General features: G+C 39.1%; 1 long non-coding RNA gene across 1 annotated transcript; it reads right to left on the bottom strand.

Moving 5' to 3' along the window:
• Positions 1–1,745: 1,745 nt before the first annotated feature.
• Positions 1,746–2,194, bottom strand: LOC139356756 (uncharacterized). The gene is made up of 2 exons (XR_011609149.1): positions 2,162–2,194; positions 1,746–1,961 (listed from the first exon to the last, which is right to left on the bottom strand). It is a non-coding gene; the product is annotated as an uncharacterized lncRNA (long non-coding RNA).
• Between the last annotated feature and the right edge of the window lie 16,065 nt (positions 2,195–18,259).

Raw genomic sequence — 18,259 nt, forward strand, 5'->3', positions numbered from 1 at the left:
TGAAAAAATATTTTTGACAGTCACAGGTACTGCTGATCTTCTGTAGTTTTTTCTAAATTCACAATTGGTGAAAATGCTAGATTTCAGTCGAGTGAAATTAAAGTTGTAATTTTTTTCTAAAATTACATAGACCCCTTAAATTCTATTTGTGAACCACCTGAGGTGGATCTATGAACCCAAGGTTAAGAACCCCTGGGCTGAATAGAGGTTAGGATGGTGGGAAGCAAGGAGTTATGAAGGGTAAGGGAACAAAAGGATTTTTCTTCTACAGACAGGGTTTTCTCTCTCTCTCTCACTCTCTCTCTCTCATTCTCAAACTCATGATATTGGCCAGGTGTGGTGGCTCATGCCTACAATCCCAGCACTTTGGGAGCTGGAGGCAGGAGGATCACTTGAGCCTAGGAGTTCAAGACCAGCCTTGGGCAATATAGTAAGACCGTATCTCTAAAATAATAAAACAAAATAAAAATGGAACAATAAAGCTCACAATATTCACTTCCCCATCTCTCATTTTTTCTTTACCTCATTACAATAGGGATTATATCCCTATCACGCCCTAAAATCATCCTTTTCCAAGTCTTGCCTGATATCTAGGCATTATACAGTCTGGTGTGTATGGCTTGGTTCTTACCTTATTTGATTTCTCTTTGACTTTTTCACTGTTAACCACTCTCTTTTTAAAATGTCTTTCCTCCTTTGGCTTAACTTTTTGTTTTTCTCCTTTTTCTTTGCAGCCTCCTTTTTAGCCTCCTATCCTGTCTTCTCTTCTTCTGACGGTGGATGTGTCCCTGGAGTTCTACCTCTATTTTGCTTCTCTTCTCACTCTGCACACTTTCAATGAAATGGTTTATCAATCTAGTCTACGTCTCTATTCCAAGCCTCTTTCCTGAATCTAGATCTCTATATTCAGCTATCTATGAGATATTCTTCTGATATGTACCAAGGATCCCTCAAATTCAACGTATCCAAAATTAAACTCTTCCTCTTCCCCCCATTCTTCTTTGTTTTCATTTCCTACTTTGGTGAATGACCTTACAATCCAAAATCTGCCCGAATCAAACGTCTAAATGTTATTTTTTACTTCATCTTCTCTCACACCACCAAACATAAAATCAATGGCCAAGTTTTAAAGATTATTCATCTTTAGGATATCTCAAGCTTATCCCTTTTTCCCAGCTCTACTATTACTGTCTTGAACATTTTAACTACCGGCAATCATTGTTTCTAATTATGCCAAGTATTTTACACATGCTGTCTCATTTAATTCTCATATTATCCCCTGAGGTAAGAATTGTACCTATAATTACAAATGAGGAAACAGAAGCCAAAGAAGGGTAAGAACTTGTCCAAAGTCATAGAGATTCTAAATGGCAGAGCCTGGATGGCAACCTCGGTCTGTTGAACTGCAAAGCCACATGCTTCCTTGTTGCTCTCAGGAACTCTGGTGTTCCTCACCTACGCTCTACTCACCACACTACCACTAAAATTCTTCTCAGAGGCAAGTATGATCACTTTACTGTGCTGCTTGTGATTTTTCATTGTTCTTGAGAATCTTCACCATAGTGCTCACACTCCTATCCTGGCCTCCATGAGCTCAGCCCTGCCGACCTCTCCAGCCTCCCCTCTAACTACCATACAGCTTGTGCTCCACACCCAGGTGCTTTCCACCCCACCCACATGCCTCACTTTCCCATCCCGCTGTATTCATTTGCTAGGGCTGCCGTAACAAAGGACCACAGACCGGGTGGCTTAAACAACAGACATTTATTTTCTCACAGTTCTGGAGGCTAGAAGTCTAAGATCAAGGCATCAGCAGGGGTGGTTTCTTCTGAGGGCCATAAGGGAAGATCCATTCCAGTCCTCTCCCCTTGGCTTATAGATGGCTGCCTTCTTGCTGTGCCTTACATGGTCTTTCCTTTGTGTGTACAACCCTGGTGTCTCTCTGAGTATCCACATTTCTTCTTCTTATAATAAAGACATTAGTCCAATTATATTAGAGTCCAACCTAACTACCTCATTTTAAGTTAATTACCTCTTTAAAGGCCCATCTCCAAATACAGTAATATTCTGAGGTACTGGGGGTTAGAGCTTCAACATACGAACTCAGGAGGGGACACAATTCAGACCCTAGCACCCACAAACCCAGCTAACTCTCACTCACCCCTCTGGATGCATTTGCTCATGTCACTCTCCCTGGGAAGTCTCTGAAGCCCTAGATCTGAGTTAAACTTCCCTCTATTATAGCACTTCCTATTCTATATTGTAATTTCCTTTTTACTTCTCCAAAACCTCCATTGGATTTAACTCCTTGAGCACAGGAACCATGTGTTATTATTTATTTTTCTAGTCACAGCCCCCAAACCCCAAACCTGAATCCCATAGGTGTTTAATCAACTAATTAATCAGACAAAAATATATTGGTTCGTATTTTCCAGATCCTTATTTTAGTCAGGTACTTTTCAGGAAATTAAGGTTAAAGTGGCAAGTGGCAAACAAGACCAAATAAAGTCCCTCCTCTCATGGAGTAAACATTTTAGCAGGAAGACAATAAGTCGATGAAAATAAGTGATATAATCTCTGGCCCTGATAAAGAATATAGAGTAATGTGATGAAGAGTAGCTATAGGAGACTTCTTTCACTGGGGGTTCGGGAGAAGCGGGAGGAGGATGTGAGGTGTGGTTTGAATGATGAATTGTTAAGGCATGCTCTGTGGGAAGAGAATTTCAGGCAGAGAGAACATCAGGGGCAAAGGCCCCAAGATGGGAATAAACTTGGCAAGTTTGGGGGATGACAAGAATGCCAGAGGACTGTAGAGCAGTGACTGAAGGTGAGAGTAGAAGAAAATAACGTCAGAATCTTGAGCTGTGCACTAAGTACAAAGGAAGCCATTGAAATGTTGTCACCAGGGGTGGGATATGATGATGCACATGCTTAATAAGATCACTCTGGATGCTGTACAGGATGTAGATTTTAGAAGGGCAAGAGTGGGACAGGGAGACAAATTAAGAGGTTGCTGGCACTAATTTAGAGAAGTGGTTCTCAACTGGGAGTGATTTTGACCCCCCAATCCCCAAAGGGGACATTTGGCCATGTCTGGAGAGACTTTTGGTGTTCACAACTGTAGAGTGGGAGTGTGACTAGCATCTGGTGGGTAGAGAGAAGGGATGCTGCTAAACAGCCTACGGTGCACAGGACAGCCCTCAGAACAAAGAATGACTTGGTCAAAATGTCAATAATGCCAAAATTGAGAAACCCTGATCTAGAGAGAAATGATGGTAGCTGGGACCAAGGTGGTAGTAATGAAGTTTGTCAGAAGTAGTTAGACTTAAGGTATGTTTGGAATTAGCCAGTAAGACATAAAAGGCTTGTTGACAGATTATATGTGGGCTCCTGGGTTCTTGGCTGGAGACATGAGGCAGATGTTGGTAATATTTATGGAAATGAGGAAGACTGGAGATCAATCCTTAAAGCATAGATGATATTTAGAGCCCTCAGAGTTGGTCAAATCATTTAGGGGGATAGCACAAATAGAGAAGGAAAGAGGGCTGGACAGAGCCTGGGACACTCCAGGACTGAAGTTCTAGAGGAGCAGAAGAAGCCTGTACATGAGTACAGAAGTGAGGTGACTGGGAAGGCCTGAGACGATGTGTTCCAAGAGCAGGGGAGGGTGGCCTAAGGGGCCTGGAACTCTGTTTTCCTGGAAAAGGAGGGAAGACAAAGTTCATAAACAGGGATGTAGGAAGGTAAGTGGGTTTTGTAATGAGAAAGAGGGTATTTTGCATGTTGACATTTATTGTCTATGACGAAAGTCTGAGTATGAGTATCAGTTGAGTGTGAGTGTGTGTATATGTGGGAGGTATGGGGATTTGAGAGAAGGGAACATTGTGAAATAGTTATCTCGGGAAGGAGGCAAATGAAGTTACCAGGGCAATGAGATAGAATAATCTGGGACTGTTTTGAGTCATTTGAGATTTGTAGTTACAAATTTAAAGTGAGTCCGGTCAGCACAATTTATGGGATTCATAATTAATCAATAACCTTTATTGAATAAATAAAATATAATAATAATAGTAATATTAACATGTACCATGTTGAGTATTTACAATGTAGCATGCATCATGCTTTATACAATGTTCTTATTTAATATTCTCAAACAAATCTTATAAATTGGTATTATTACCTTATTTAACTGATTTTAAAAACTAAGAATTAGAGAGGTTAAGTGATTTGTTCAAGGCCATAAAGTAAAAGGTCAGGATTCAAAACTGGGTCAGTCAGTTATAAAGCTTATATTCTCAACTATTAATAATATATCCTACTCAGGCTATCATTAATAAAAACCACTGCCCTGACCAGGGCTTTGTAATTTCCCTTCTCTTCAGAAAGCCAAAGATACTAGTAACTCTAGGGGTAGTGGTGGGAATAAATGAAGATAATGCTAAAAAAAACACACCCAAGTTTCATTAAAAATGCATATAATTAATTGCTACAGTTTACTGCTTTGTGATTCTTCTCTTGCAAGATTCTCCTTGAGGCTTACTTAAATCCAGTTTTGCCTGTTTACTGAAATGGGCTAGGGAAGGGCAAGTGGAGTTGGAACAAGGTACTGGAGAAGGAACAAGGTTCAGAGTGTGATTTGCCCTTAGCCTCCAACCCCCAGTGGGACAGTCTTGAGTTCTGATAAAGGATAAAAATTACTTGTACTGAGAAAATATTCTGCCCCTCCTTCGGTCCCCTTTGGTTGAAATGGAGATGTGAGGGCTGAGAAGAGGTTATCTAAGACCTCAAGAGAGTGTCTGAAGACAATGGAGAGTTTCCCTTGTAATTTGACTCCTATAATGCATTTAGCTCACTACACATTCTTGGCAGCAATGTGATTCATGACATGATGCAGAGTTACAGACTAAATGTAAAACGTAATACGTCCTTTTAGTCAGAACATCTGATATAGTTTGGATTTGTTTCCCCACCCAAATCTCATGTCGAATTGGAGGAGGGGCCTGGTGGGAGGTGACTGGTTCTTGGGGGTGGATTTTCTCCTTACTACTCTTAGGATTGTAAGTGACTTCTCGTGAGATCTGATGGTTTAAAAGTGTGTGGCACTTCCTTCTTCTCTCTCCCCCAACACCATCATGGGAAGAAGGTACTTGCTTCTCCTTTGCTTTCTGCCATGATTGTAAGTTTCTTGAGGCCTCCAGTCATGCTTCCTGTAAAGCGTGTGGAACTGTGAGTCAATTAAACCTCTTTTCGCCGGGCGCGGTGGCTCAAGCCTGTAATCCCAGCACTTTGGGAGGCCGAGACGGGCGGATCACGAGGTCAGGAGATCGAGACCATCCTGGCTAACACAGTGAAACCCCGTCTCTACTAAAAATACAAAAACTTAGCCGGGCGAGTTGGCAGGCGCCTGTAGTCCCAGCTACTCGGGAGGCTGAGGCAGGAGAATGGCGTGAACCCGGGAGGCGGAGCTTGCAGTGAGCTGAGATCCGGCCACTGCACTCCAGCCTGGGTGACAGAGCGAGACTCAGTCTCAAAAAAAAAAAAAAAAAAAAACCTCTTTTCTTCATAAATCACCTAGTCTCCGGTAATTCTTTATAGCAGTGAAACTAATACAATGTCTAAAGCAAAGTTCTCTGTGCTCCACTGAGTTTCCCTCATTTTAAACAGTTGTCAGCCATGGTCTTTACTTCCATCTTCACAACAATTTTAAAAGTTTAGAAACTTCTTGGGATTTTTTTTCCTTTTTTTTTTTTTTTTTTTTTTGCAGGGATGGTGGATGAAGGGATGAAAACAGAACCAGAAAATTTCTAGTTCTGATGAATTTGCATACAGCATTATTGATAGAGTTGTATATCACACCAAAAGTCAGATTTAGTTTGTATCTCTTTGTTTCAGTAATATTTACCTATCACTTGACATTAATCACCGTGTTATTAAAAAGGTGTTTTTTAAAAAAACAACTTTTAACTTTCTTAATATATTTATTTCAATACTTAACAAAAATCATTTAAAGCTCAGCAGCTTAGATCCATGTATTTTATTTTGTTTTGAGCAATGTGTATAATTTAACCACACATTTTCTCACCTTATTTGTCATGATGAAAACTATATTGACTAAGATGGGGTACCCTACTTGACACCGGATGTGTTAAGATCTCTCTTTTTCATGCACTAGGTTAAGCTCCTATGAATCTGGGTCTTCTTTCTAGGAAAGAGGTTAAATAATCTTTTAGCATTCCACAAGCGCTTATTAAGCACCTACTTCCTAGCACTGTGTTAGGTGCTCAAGATACAAAGAAGGACAAGAAGTGGCCAGTGTTCTCAAGGAATGGAAGGAAACAAGCATATCAAGTGTTACACAGAGTAAAATAGTTCTATCTGAAAGGTAGAATGGAGCAAAAGGAGAAAATGCATGGCCTTCAGAATAGTTTGGCCATTCTCTTCTAAGATGATGTTGCCTACCCTCTCTCACTCTGACTTTACATGTCCAACAGGATTTTCAGAGAGGCTATCAGCTGGTACCATCTGCCACCAGGGAATCAGAATCAAGAGTCAGATGAACCTGGGTTCAAAATCCATAGCCATCACTTACAAGGATGTGAACTTGGCAAGTTTTTTAACATCACTAAGCCCAATATTCTTCATCCTCAAAAGCTTATTGCAAGGGAGGCAGTATTGTGTATTGGCCAAGAGGTAAAGCTCTGCAGCCAGACTGCCTGGGTTTAGCCAGGTGACCTTGGACAAGTGATTTAGTCTCTCTATTCCTCAGTTTCCTCATTTATAAAATGAGGACAATAGTTTTATCTATTTCATTGGTTTGATGGTGGATTAAGTGATGAAAGTTCATAAAATAGTGCCTGGCACATTGTAACTACTCAGTAAACGTCAACTATTCCTGTTGCTGTTATTATTGTTTGTTATTGTTATAGCTCTCTCATACAGCTGTTGAAAATTAAAATAAAATGTTTGGAAAGTAGCTAGCACAGTGTCTAACACCTAGTAATCTCTTACTAAAGGCTGCAAATGAAACTAAATGAATGCAGCATTCTTAAGCTTCTCTCATCAAACCCCTAACCCTGGCCTTAATTGAGGGCACTTCTAAGAAGACAAGATGGACATATCACAATTCTTCTCATGGCTCTCCAATGTCTTTTTGGTTCACTCAAAAGCCAAAGTTCTTAGGGTGACCTACATGTCCCTAAGTGATCTGGTCTCACCCTCCCTCCTGACCCCATGACCTGCCACTGTGCTCCTCACTCACCTTCCTCTGCCACATCAGCTCTGCACTGTTCTTTAAACATTTCAGGCATACACCTGTCTCCAGTCTTGGCTGTTCTCTCTGCCTGGAATGCATGCCTCACCTCAGATTACATATCAAAACATAAAGGACTTAGCAAAAGCAGTTTTTAGGGGAAAAATAGCCTTAAATGTTTATGTCAAGAAAGAATGGGTGAGTTGTGCATGCAACTTAAAAAGTCTGCAAAGGGCCAGGCACGGTGGCTCATGCCTATAATCCCAGCACTTTGGGAGGCTGAGGCAGGTGGATCACAAGGTCAGGAGATCGAGACCATCCTGGCTAACACGGTGAAACCCCGCCTGTACTAATAATACAAAAAAATTAGCCGGACTTGGTGGCAGATGCCTGTAGTCCCAGCTACTTGGGAGGTTGAGGCAGGAGAATGACATGAACCTGGGAGGTGGAGCTTGCAGTGAGCCGAGATCATGCCACTGCACTCCAACCTAGGCAACAGAGCAAGACTCCATCTCAAAAAAAAAAAAGACAAAATAAATTGTAAGACAGAATATGATAGCATTAAGAACAAAATTCATGGTCTCAAAAACAGAAAGTACAATAAATAGAATCTACAAAGTCAAAAGTTGGTTCTTTGAAAAGACTTAAAATAGACAAAATGGGTTGGGTTCAGTGGCTCACACCTATAATCCAGCCCTTTGGGAGTTCAAGGCAGGAGGACTGCTTGAGCCCAGGAGTTCAAGACCAGACTGGGCAACATAGTGTGATCCCATCTTTACTAAAAATAAAAAAATTAGCCAGACATGGTGGGCTGTGCCTATAGTCCCAGCTACTAAGGAGGCTGAGGTGGAAGGATGACTTGAGCCCAGAAAATCAAGACTATGGTGGGTCATGATTCTGCCACTGCACTCCAGTTTGGGCAACAGAGTGAGATCCTATCTCAATAGTAATAATAATAAGAAGATAGTCAAAACTAAGTCAGTTGAACCTATTCCAAAAAATGTGAGGAGGGACTCCTCTCTAATTCATTCTACAAAGCCAGCATCAATCTGATACCAAAACCTGGCAAAGAAACAACAACAAAAAAAAAAAACTACAAGCCAATATCCCTGATGAACATAGATGCAAAAATCTTCAGCAAAATACTAGCAAACCAATCCAACAGCTTGTTAATTCACCATGATCAAGTAGGCTTCATTCCTGAGATGCAAGTTTGGTTTAACAAATGCAAATCAATAAATATGATTCACCACATAAACAGAATTAAACCCAACCATATGATCATCTCAATAGACATGGGAAAAAATTTTGACAAAATCCAACATTTCTTCATGATGAAAACCCTCAACAAACTAAGCATTGAAGGAATATAACTCAAAACATTAAGAGTCATTTATGACAACCCACAGCCAACATCATACCAAATGGGCAAATGTGGAAAGCATTTCCTTTTGAGAAATGGAATAAAACAAGGATGACCACTTTCACCCCTCTTATTCAACATAGTATTGGAATGGACAGCCAGAGCAATCAGGCAAAAGAAAGAAACAAAAGGCATCTAAGTAGGAAAAGAAAAAGTCAAACTATATCTCTTCAAGGATTGTATGATTCTATACCTAGAAAACCCTAAAGACTCCACCAAAAGACTCCTGGAAATAATAAACAATTTCAGTAAAGTTTCAGGATATAAAATCAATGTACAAAAATCAGTAGCATTTCTATACACCAAAAACATTCAAGCTAAGAATCAAATAGAGAATGCAATCCCTGTTACAATAGTGACAGAAAAAAAAAAATACCTAGGAATACCCCCAACCAAGGAGATAGAAGATCTCTACATGAGAATTACAAAATACTGCTAGAAGAAATCATACATGACACAAACAAATGGAAAAACATTTCATGCTTATGGATTGGAAGAATCAATATCATTAAAATGGCCATACTACCCAAAGAAATTTGCAGATTCAATGCTATTCCTATCAAACTGCAAACATTATTTTTTACAGAACTAGAAAAAACTATTCTAAAATTCCTGTGGAACCAAAAAAGCACCTAAATAACCAAAGCAATCCTAAGTAAAAATAATAAAGTGCAAGGCATCACATTACCTGACTTCAACTACACCATAAGGCTACAGTAACCAAAACAGCATGGTACTGGTACAAAAATAGACACGTAGACAAAGGAAACAGAGCAGAGAACCCAGAAATAAAGCTGCACACCTTCAGCTATCTGATCTTTGACAAAACTGGCAGCAATAAGCAATGGGGAAAGGACTCCTTACTCAGTAAATGGTGCTGGGGTAGCTAGCTAGCCATATCCTGAAGAATGAAACTGGATCCTGTCACCATATACAAAAATAAATTTGAGATGAATAAAAGATTTAAATGTAAGACCTCAAGCCATAATACTCTTAGAAGAGGCTGATTGTAGTGGTTCATGCTTGCAATCCCAGAACTTTGGGAGGCCAAGGAAGGTGGATCACTTGAGTCCAGGAGTTCGAGACCAGCCTGAGCAACATGGTGAAACCCTGTCTCTACAAAAAATGCAAAAATTAACCATACATGGTTGTACACACCTGTAGTCCCAGCTACTGGGGAGACTAAGGTGGGAGGATTGCTTGAGTCCAGTAAGTTGAGGCTATAGTGAGCTGTGATCATGCCATGTAGTCCAGTCTGAGCAACAGAGGAAGACCCTTAAAAAAAAAGAAAAAAGAAAGAAAAAAAAAAAAAGAAGAAGAAGAAGAGAAGAGAAAAGAATCCTATAAGAAAACCTAGAGACACCATTCTAGGGGCAGTTCCAAGACGGTCGAATAGGAGCAGCTCCAGGCTACAGCTCCCAGCACAAGTGACACAGAAGACAGGTGATTTCTGCATTTCCAACTGAACTTTGAAGAGAGTAGTGGTTCTCCCAGCACGGAGTTTGAGATCTGAGAATGGACAGACTGCCTCCTCAAGTGGGTCCCTGACCCCTGAGTAGCCTAACCAGGAGATACCCCTCAGTAGGGGTAGACTGACACCTCACACAGCCAGGTACCCCTCTGAGATGAAGCTTCCAGAGGAACGATCAGGCAGCAACATTTGCTGTTCAGCAATATTCACTCTTCTGCAGCCTCTGCTGCTGATACCCAGGCAAACAAGGTCTGGAGTGGACCTCGAGCAAACTCCAACAGACCTGCAGCTGAGGGTCCTGACTGTTAGAAGGAAAATTAACAAAAAAGAAAGGTCATCCACACCAAAACCGCATCTGTACATCACCATGATCAAAGACCAAAGGTAGATAAAACCACAAAGATGGGGAAAAAACAGAGCAGAAAGCTGAAAATTCTAAAAATCAGAGTGCCTCTCCCCGTCCAAAGGAATGCAGCTCCTTGCCAGCAACGGAACAAAGCTGGACGGAGAATGACTTTGACAAGTTGAGAGAAGAAGGCTTCAGACAATCAAAATTCTCCGTGCTAAAGGAGGAAGTTCGAATCCATTGCAAAGAAGTTAAAAACCTTGAAAAAAGATTAGACAAATGGCTAACTAGAATAACCAATGAAGGGAAGTCCTTAAATGACATGATAGAGCTGAAAACCATGGTATGAGAACTACGTGACAAATGCACAAGCTTCAGTAACTGATTTGATCAACTGGAAGAAAGGATATCAGTGACTGAAGATCAAATGAATGAAATGAAGCAAGAAGGGAAGTTCAGAGAAAAAAGACTAAAAATAAATGAACAAAGCCTCCAAGAAATATGGGACTATGTGAAAAGACCAAATCTACATCTGATTCGTGTGCCTGAAAGTGATGGGGAGAATGGAAGCAAGTTGGAAAACACTCTTCAGGATATTATCCAGGAGAACTTACCCAACATTCAAATTCAGGAAATACAGAGGACGCCACAAAGATACTCCTCGAGAAGAGCAACTCCAAGACACAAAATTGTCAGATTCACCAAAGTTGAAATGAAGGAAAAAATGTGAAGGGCAGCCAGAGAGAAAGGTCGTGTTACCCAAAAAGGAAAGTCCATCAGACTAACAGTAGACCTCTTGGCAGAAACTCTCCAAGCCAGAAGAGAGTGGGGACCAATATTCAACATTCTTAAAGAAAAGAATTTTCAACCCAGAATTTCGTATCCAGCCAAACTAAATTTCATAAGTGAAGGAGAAATAAAATCCTTTACAGAAAGCAAATGCTGAGAGATTTTATCACCACCAGGCCTGCCGTACAAGAGCTCCTGAAGAAAGCACTAAACATGGAAAGGAACAAACGATACCAGCCACTGCAAAAACATGCCAAAACGTAAAGACCATTGACACTAAGAAGAAACTGCATCAACTAATGAGCAAAATAATCAGCTAACATCATAATGACAGGATCAAATTCATACATAGCAATATTAACCTTAAATGTAAATGGGCTAAATGCTCCAATTAAAAAACACAGACTGGCAAATTGGATAAAGAGTCAAGACCTATCAGTGTGCTGTATTCAGGAGACCCATCTCACGTGCAGAGACACACATAGGATCAAAATAAAGGGATGGAGGAAGATCTACCAAACAAATGGAAAACAAAAAAGGGCAGGGGTTGCAATCCTAGTCTCTGATAAAACAACTTTAAACCAACAAAGATCAAAAGGGACAAAGAAGGCCATTACATAATGGTAAAGGGATCAATTCAACAAGAAGAATTAACTATCCTAAATATAAATGCACCCAATACAGGAGTACCCAGATTCATAAAGCAAGTCCTAAGAGACTTACAAAGAGACTTAGACTCCCACACAATAATAACAGGAGACTTTAACACCACAGTGTCACCATTAGACAGATCAAAGAGACAGAAAGTTAACAAGGATATCCAGGAATTGAACTCAACTCTTCACCAAGCAGACCTAACAGACATCTACAGAACTCTCCAACCCAAGTCAACAGAATATACATTCTGAGCACCACATTGCACTTATTCCAAAATTGATCACAGAGTTGGAAGTAAAGCACTTCTTAGCAAATGTAAAAGAACAGAAATTATAACAAACTGTCTCTCAGACCACAGTGCAATCAAACTAGAACTCAGGATTAAGAAACTCACTCAAAACCGATCAACGGCATGGAAATTGAACAACCTACTCCTGAATGACTGCTGGGTACATAACGAAATGAAGGCAGAAACAAAGATGTTCTTTGAAACCAATGAGAACAAAGACACAACATACCAGAATCTCGGGGACACATTTAAAGCAGTGTGTAGAGGAAAATTTATAGCACTAAATGCCCACAGAGAAAGCTGGAAAGATCTAAAATTGACACCCCAACATCACAATTTAAAGAACTATAGAAGCAAAAGCAAACACATTCAAAAGCTAGCAGAAGGCAAGAAATAACTAAGATCAGAACAGAACTGAAGGAGATAGAGACTTAAAAAACTCTTCAAAAAATCAATGAATCCAGGAGCTGGCTTTTTGAAAAGATCAACAAAAGTGATAAGAGTGCTAGCAAGAATAATAAAGAAAAGAGAGAAGAATCAAATAGATGCAATAAAAATGATAAATGGGATATCACCACCAACCCCACAGAAATACAAACTACCATCAGAGAATACTATAAATGCCTCTATGCAAATAAACTAGAAAACCTAGAAGAAATCGATAAATTCCTGGACACATACACTCTCCCAAGCCTAAACCAGGAAGAAGTTGAATCCCTGAATAGACCAATAACAGGCTCTGAAATTGAGGCAATAATTAATAGCCTACCAACCAAAAAAAGTCCAGGCCCAGATGAATTCACAGCCGAATTGTACTAGAGGTACAAGGAGGAGCTGGTACCTTTCCTTCTGAAACTATTTCAATCAATAGAAAAACAGGGAATCCTCCCTAACTCATTTTATGAGACCAACATCATCCTGATACCAAAGCCTGGCAGAGACACAACAAAAAGAGAGAATTTTAGATCAATATCCCTGATGAACATTGATTCAAAAATCCTCAATAAAATACTGGCAAACCAAATCCAGCAGCACATCAAAAAGCTTATCCACCATGATCAGGTGGACTTCATCCCTGGGATGCAAGGCTGGTTAAACATATGCAAATCAATAAATGTAATCCAGCATGTAAACAGAACCAATGAGAAAAACCACATGATTATCTCAATAGATGCAGAAAAGGCCTTTGACAAAACTCAACAGCCCTTCATGCTAAAAACTCTCAGTAAATTTGGTATTGATGGAAGGTCTCAAAATAATAAGAGCTATTTATGAAAAACCCACAGCCAATATCATATTGAATGGGCAAAAATTGGAAGCATTCCCTTTGAAAACTGGCACAACCCAGGGATGCCCTCTCTCACCAATCCTATTCAACATATATTGGAAGTTCTGGCCAGGGCAATCAGGCAGGAGAAAGAAATAAAGGGTATTCAATTAGGAAAAGAGGAAGTCAAATTTTTCCTGATGACATGATTGTATATTTAGAAAACCCCATCATCTCAATCCAAAATCTCCTTAAGCTGATAAGCAATTTCAGCAAAGTCTCAGGATACAAATTCCATGTGCAAAAATCACAAGCATTCTTATACACCAATAACAGACAACCAGAGAGTCAAATCATGAGTGAATTCCCATTCACAATTGCTTCAAAGAGAATAAAATTTCTAGGAATCCAACTTTCAAGGGATGTGAAGGACATCTTCAAGGAGAACTACAAACCACTGCTCAACGAGTATACAAACTCCTAATGCTATCCCTCCCTCTTTTGAGCATTGTGTGCTCAAAAGAGTACACAAACAAATGGAAGAATATAACATGCTTATGGATAGGAAGAATCAATATTGTGAAAATGGCCATACTGCCCAAGGTAATTTATAGATTCAATGCCATCCCCATGAAGCTACCAATGACTTTCTTCACAGAATTGGAAAAAACTGCTTTAAAGTTCATATGGAACCAAAAAAGAGCCCGCATTACCAAGACAATTCTAATCCAAAAGAACAAAGCTGGAGGTATAACGCTACCTGACTTCAAACTATACTACAAGGCTACAGTAACCAAAACAGCATGGTACTAGTACCAAAACAGAGATATAGACCAATGGAACAGAACAGAGCCCTCAGAAATAATACCACACATCTACAGCCATCTGATCTTTGACAAACCTAACAAAGAAGAAATAGGGAAAGGACTCCCTATTTAATAAATAGTGCTGGGAAAATTGGCTAGCCATAAGCAGAAAGCTGAAACTGGATCCTCTCCTTACTCCTTATACGAACATTAATTCAAGATGGATTAGATACTTAAATGTTAGACCTAAAACCATAAAAATCCTAGAAGAAAACCTAGGTAATACCATTCAGGACAATGGCATGGTCAAGGACTTCATGTGGCACATATACACCATGGAATACTATGCAGCCATAAAAAAGGATGAGTTCGTGTCCTTTGTAGGGACATGGATGCAGCTGGAAACCATCATTCTCAGCAAACTATCACCAGAACAGAAAACCAAACACTGCATGTTCTCACTCATAGGTGGGAATTCAACAATGAGAACACTGGGACACAGGAAGGGGAACATCACACACCGGGGCCTATTGTGGGGAGGGGGGAGGGATAGCATTAGGAGATATACCTAATGTAAATGACGAGTTAATGGGTGCAGCACACCAACATGGCACATGTACACATAAGTAACAAACCTGCACATTGTGCACTTGTACCATAGAACTTAAAGTATAATAAAAAATTTAAAAATTAAAAGATAAATAAATAAATAAACTAACAAACAAAAAGAAACACCATTCTAGACATAAACCTTGGGAAATAATTTATGACTAAATCCTCAAAAGCAACTACAAGAAAAAAATTGACAAATGGGACCTAATTAAAGAGCTTCTGCATAGCAAAAGAAACCATCAACAAGAGTAAACAACCAAACCACAGAATGGAAGAAAATAGTTACAGACTGTGCATCTGAAAAACGTCTAATATCCAGAATCTATAAAGAATTTAACAAGCAAAAAACAAATAATCCAGTTTAAAAATGGGCAAAAGACACAGACACTTCTCAAAAGAAGACGGACAAGTGACCAAAAAACATGAAAAAACGTTCCACATTACTAATAATCAGAGAAATGCAAATCAAACCATAATGAGATACCATCTCACACCAGTTAGAATGGCTATTATTAGCAAGTCAAAATATAACAGATTCTGGTGAGGCTGTGGAGAGAAGGGAACGCTTATACACTGTTAGTGGGAATATAAATTAGCTCAACCACTGTGGAAAGCAGTTTGGAGATTTCTCAAAGAACTTAAGACAGAACTACCATTCAATCCACCAATCCCATTACTGGGTGTATACCCGAAGAAAAATGAATCTACCAAAAAGATACATTTATGTGTGTGTTCATCACAGCACTATTCACCATAGCAAAGACATGGAATCAGCCTATGTGCCCATCAATGGTGGATTGGATAAGGAAAATGTGGTACATATACACCATGGAATATTACACAGCCATAAGAAATAATGAAATAATGTCCTTTGCAGCAACATGGATGCAGCTGGAGGCCATTATCCTTAGTGAATTAATGCAGGAACAGAAACTAAATACCACATGTTACCACTTGTAAGTGGGAGCTAAACATGGGATACTCAGGGACATAAAGATGGCAACAATAGAAACTGGGGACTGTTAGAGAGTGGGGAGAGATGGAGAAAGGAAAGTGTTGAAAAGCTAACTATTGAGTACTATGCTCAGTTGCTGGGTAATGGGACCATTCATACCCAAACTACAGCATCACACAATTTACCCAGGTAACAAATCTGCACATATATGCCCTAAATCTAAAATAAGAGTTGAAAAATAAAATAAAATAGACAAGCCACTAGCAATATTAATAAAGAAAATGAGATATGGCACAAATAAATAATTTTAGTAATGAAAAAGGAAAATAACTTCATATCCAGCAAGATTTTAAAAATATAAAATAGGCCAGGCGCGGTGGCTCAAGCCTGTAATCCCAGCACTTTGGGAGGCCGAGACGGGCGGATCACGAGGTCAGGAGATCGAGACCATCCTGGCTAACACGGTGAAACCCCATCTCTACTAAAAAATACAAAAATCTAGCCGGGCGAGGTGGCGGGCGCCTGTAGTCCCAGCTGCTCGGGAGGCTGAGGCAGGAGAATGGCGTAAACCCGGGAAGCGGAGCTTGCAGTGAGCTGAGATCCGGCCACTGCAGTCCAGCCTGGGCAACAGAGCAAGACTCCGTCTCAAAAAAAAAAAAATATATATATATATATATATAAAATAATACTTTGGTTAATTTTATGCCAATAAATTTGAAAATTTAAAAAAATATATAGGCTAGGTAGGCACAGTGGCTCGTACCTGCAATCCCAACACTTTTGGAGCCTGAGGAGGGAGAATCGCTTGAGCCTAGGACTCTGATACTGGCCTGGGTAACATAGGGAGAGTTGTCTCTACCAAAACTTTTTAAAAAAATTAGCCAAGCATGATGGCATCTGCCTGTGATCCCAGCAAACTGAGAGACTAAGGTGGGAGGATCATGACACTGAACTTAAGCTTGGGCAAAAGAGCGGGACCCTGTCCCCACAAAAAAATGTGTGTGTGTGTATGTGTGTGTGTGTGTGTGTGTGTAAACCTTCAGAAAAGTTTAGTCACAATTAAAGACACTGATAAAGTAATTGAACATCTTCTCATAAAAAAAGTCTCAGATGGTTTTGTTGACATGTCTACCAAAATTTTAAGGAAAAGTTTATTCTAATCTTTTGCAAACTCCCGAAGAAAATAGAAAAAGAGGGAACATTTTCTACCACATTCTGTGAGTTCAGTATAACCTTGATAACAATCAGACAAAGAATGTAGGAGAAAGAAAAATAACAAGCCAATTTTACTAATGAATGTAGATGTAGGAATTCTTTAAAAAATTAGCAAATTGAAACTGTCCATGTACAATGTACAAAATGGTTATGAAACATCATGATCAAGTTGAATTATCTCAAAAATGAAAGGTTGATAAAACTTTAAAAAATTCTAGAATGCCATTCATCAGAAGCACAGATTAAATGAGGTATACCCTATAAAATTTTTCTTGGAGATTGGATGTTACCCCAAGGAATATTTGAGATGGTGTAAAAACAACGAATTGTTTGAATTTAAACACAAAGTTCCTAAGTTTACCTGGATTTGTGTATGAAAATAGTTTTTTAAAATCACCTGAAATAAGGAGAAAATAAAACTGAGTTAAAAGTTAAAGAAAATGTATCTCTCATATCTGAATTTTAGCCTCAAAACATATTTACTAGACTTGCCACTGGATATATATTTATTTTATTTTATTGTGAGATTTTCCATCCAGATTCACACAAAATTTGCAAGATGATTTTTGAGAGGCACTATTTTATTACTAAAGTTTGGTGATTAACACACCCTTCATTCTTTAACCTGTTAACTTGAAAATTTGAAAAGAAATTGTTAATTGTGCAGTATGACCTGCCCTGTAAAAGATAAACTTTGCTTATGTTGTTCATATGTCCATCACCAGTTTGTTGTGTATATATATGACATTACATTTGAGATATGTCATTCAAATAGATATATAAATGCACACACACACACACACACACACACATACACACACACACAACTGTATTATCTCCAGGTGTCAGTGATTCTTCAAAACCCATTTTAAATGGATTAGTGAATATGTATGCAAAGTCCCTGAATATATTATAATTAAAGCTAGACTAGTGAATTTGGCTATGTTCCAACTGTTATTGTTTTATTTATTGTTATTTTATAATATTTGGAAAATAGTTTTCAAGGTTTTTTTTCTCATATGTTTGGTTATATGTATAAGGAAATATATTCATTTATTATAATTAACATGATTCTCATTATAAGATCATACTGAATGGGTTCAAAATAAATTACTCAGTGAATGCCAATTGCTACAACTGATCTGTTCAGTCTTGTGTTGGGACCTACAGTACTCTTGTC

The sequence above is a fragment of the Macaca nemestrina genome, chromosome 1, assembly GCF_043159975.1.
Source record: "Macaca nemestrina isolate mMacNem1 chromosome 1, mMacNem.hap1, whole genome shotgun sequence".
Classification (NCBI taxonomy): domain Eukaryota; kingdom Metazoa; phylum Chordata; class Mammalia; order Primates; family Cercopithecidae; genus Macaca; species Macaca nemestrina.